The sequence below is a fragment of the Hibiscus syriacus genome, unplaced genomic scaffold (genome assembly GCF_006381635.1).
Source record: "Hibiscus syriacus cultivar Baekdansim isolate YM2019G1 unplaced genomic scaffold, ASM638163v2 tig00110462_pilon, whole genome shotgun sequence".
NCBI lineage: Eukaryota > Viridiplantae > Streptophyta > Magnoliopsida > Malvales > Malvaceae > Hibiscus > Hibiscus syriacus.
The window spans coordinates 241,843-245,211 of NW_024062747.1; the positions used below are offsets into that span (position 1 = coordinate 241,843).

Sequence of the window (3,369 nt, forward strand, 5' to 3'; positions counted from 1 at the left end):
TTAATAATTATAGGAAAATATTCTTATTATGTGTTTTAGTTTACGATTGTAGTTATAAACTTTAAGTGTAACTTTAATATTTTTAAATGTTTAATAAAATTAGTGGCTTCTATCTTCTAAAAAAATATAATTTTTCATTTAAATTTATATCATACTTCGTAATAACATTATACATTATATATATATATATATATATATATGATTATAAATTTTAATCTACCAATTAGTTTGGTCGCATCTTACATTATTTCGGGACATGTAAGGGCTATGATGGGGAGAGGTAATAAAGACGATCAACCGATGAAATGTGCCTTAAATTGATAAAAATGTGTGGATGTCATCATTTTAATGAATCAAACTGATAAATAAGGGGTCATAATTTTAATGTTGTTCACAAATACAATCAGCACCAACATAGAAAGTGTATTTTCATGAATGAGAATGAGAATGAGAATGAGAATGAGAATGAGAATGAGACTGAGAATTGAAAGAGAAGGCGCAAAGGGGAGAGACAAAACAGTGGATGTTTATGAAGGGATGATTATTTGTCCACTGTTTTCTCGAATGATGTATGTATTGTTTGTTGGACAGCTTTCCCTGTTTGGCATTAGGAGAAAAGACTGATTCACTGACACTGCCACCATTTTGTTCTCCAAACAAAACCTTAAGCTTCAGTTCAGCTCAGTCATCCCCTCTTTTTTATCTTTTTAGAATATAGCCATTATAGCGTACCTGCCGACGCCACGTCACTAAACAAAACGACGAACCACCCGCATGATGCCCTCGCCTGCGTCCCACACTCGTCCATTTCTCGGCCCCCTTAAAACACCAAAACAAACAGAGAATCCAGCGGCACTACTCTCTAGCTTGAATCAACCCATTCTTCTTTTCTCTCTTGTTTTTGCACGTTTGTTTAGATTAAGAACAATGAGTGATCGGGGACAGCGAGTTTCAGATGTTCACAGTTCTTCTACTGCTCCTTTGTTGATCCATGAAGAACAAGATTCCTTAGAATGCCACTGTCAAGCTTCTCGACCATCGCTTTCAAAGGTAAGTAATTAGTTCGATAGTGACGCCATTGTTGCTTCCTTTTGTTTTAGTTTTCAAAGCTTCATTTTTTGTGTTTGTTTGTATCTCAGGTGATTGAAGAGATCAAGCAGCTTTATGCCATAGCTCTGCCTATGATCATTACCGGTCTTCTTATCTATGGAAAATCAGCGATATCCATGTTTTTCATGGGGAAATTAGGCAAAGAATCACTGGCTACTCTGTCATTTCTGGCCTTGCAATGGGAATGGAAGCCATTTCTTCTCAAGCCCGTGGAGCCAAACAATGGCCTCTTATGGGCCAAACCTTACAACGAACCATAGTTATTCTCATATTAGCCTGTTTGCCCATTTCAGTACTGTGGCTAAACATCGAGCCCATCCTTCTGTATTGCGGTCAAGACCCAGTAATCTCTTCTGTTGCCTCTACTTATCTTGCACTTTCTCTCCCAGATCTGCTCTTCCAATGTCATATAAACCCTCTTAGGATTTATCTAAGGACCCAAAACATAACTCTTCCTCTTATGCTCAGTGCTGCCTTTGCACTCGCTTTACATGCCCCTATGAACTACATCCTTGTCTACCATCTTAGCCTCAGGATTCAACATTCAAGGCATAGCTGTTGCCGTCTCCTTGACAGATTTGAACTTGCTCCTAACACTTCTGTTTTATCTATGCTTCTCTGGTATTTGTGACAAAACATGGCAAGGTTGGACCCTCGACTGCTTCGATGAATGGAAGCCGATCCTTCCCTTAGCCATCCCGAGTTGCGTTTCGGTGTGCTTGGAATGGTGGTGGTACGAGCACATGATAGTCCTTTCGGGTCTTCTCACCAATGCTTCCGACGCTATTGCTACGACGGGGATCCTCATACAAGCCACTTCACTCATCTATATCTTCCCTTCATCATTAGGCCTCGCGGAGTCAGCGCGTGTCGGTAACGAGCTGGGAGCCAACCAACCGAGCAAAGCCAAAATCTCGTCGATGGTCGCGTTGTCATGTGCCGTTTTCAGTAGCTTCATGGCTACGCTATTCATGATAACAATGAGGAATGCATGGGGACGAATCTTCACTAATGACAAAGCCATCTTGTCGTTGACTGCAATGGTGATGCCGGTGGCAGGGTTCTGCGAGCTAGGGAACTACCCGCAAACAACCGGATCTGGGGTGTTGCGAGGGAGCGCGAGACCAACTTTGGGTGCCAATATAAACTTGGGATCTTTCTATGGCGTTGGTTTGCCGGTTGCAGTTTTAATGGGCTTTATTATATATTCCGGCTTATTGGGGCTTTGGTTCGGTTTATTGGCAGCCCAAGTGGTGTGTGCCATATACATGGTCGAGTTGTGGCTGGGACAGATTGGCTGGTCCAATCAAAAAGGGCCGGAAAGTTGACTGGTATTAATGTAGGAGATGATGAAGAAGAGAGTAAAATCCATGGATTAATATCCGTAATGGTTGGGAATTAGCTTGCTTTTTTATGCAGTATTAAAGTACTTAAAATGGTCAGTTCTTTTTGTTTATCTTTTCGTTTTTGGAGTTCAATTTATTAAAAACTCTGTATATTTGGTGTTTGAGGTACTGTTTAGTATTGGCTTTACATTTTGGTCCTCCTATCTTTTGTTTTTTCGTATATTTTGGAGTAATGAATCATTTAAAAATGATGCTAAAAGATTCTGATAACAATAGTAAAAAAAGGTAGCATTGCCACCCATCCCTGGTAGCTTATTCTGTTTGCCACTAAAATCAATCCATTTAAGCATCTAATGGTGGACCGATGCCATAAAAAGCACATTTGATATCGCCTTCCATTTGCACACTCTTTTTCCATTAGACTTATCAGAGAATTTTGGGAGAGCGGCCGGCATGGCGATCATGAGGTGTATCGAGGTCCATCCCAGCATGGACATGACGGTGGACGAATTCAAAGCGTGGCTCCGCCGTTTTGATGCCGATCACGACGGACGGTTCAACGAGGAAGAGCTGAAAGACGCGATGCATAGCCTGAGAGTTCGGTTCGGATGGTGGAAAGCACACCAGGGGATGAAAGAAGCGGATTGCAACCATGATGGCCAAATTGAGAGCGCCAAGGAGATTGAAAAACTGGTGAATTATGCTCAGAAACGCTTGCACATGAAAATTTATCAGAGTGATTGGTGATTTGATAATTTTGCTATATATATGTGTGTGTTTGCTAATCCCTACATTACATGCAGGCATAATTATTTTACGAATACGAGTGTTTGTATCATGTAGTGAACCTTAATTCCATGCACCCTTTGTGGATTTTCCTGCTTATTTCAATCCATATACTGTAATAATGTGT

The 3,369-nt window shown here is 40.7% G+C and overlaps 1 pseudogene; it reads left to right on the forward strand.

Annotated features, from left to right (window-relative positions):
• Positions 1–927: 927 nt before the first annotated feature.
• Positions 928–2,512, forward strand: LOC120126749 (annotated as a pseudogene).
• The last annotated feature ends 857 nt before the right edge of the window (positions 2,513–3,369 follow it).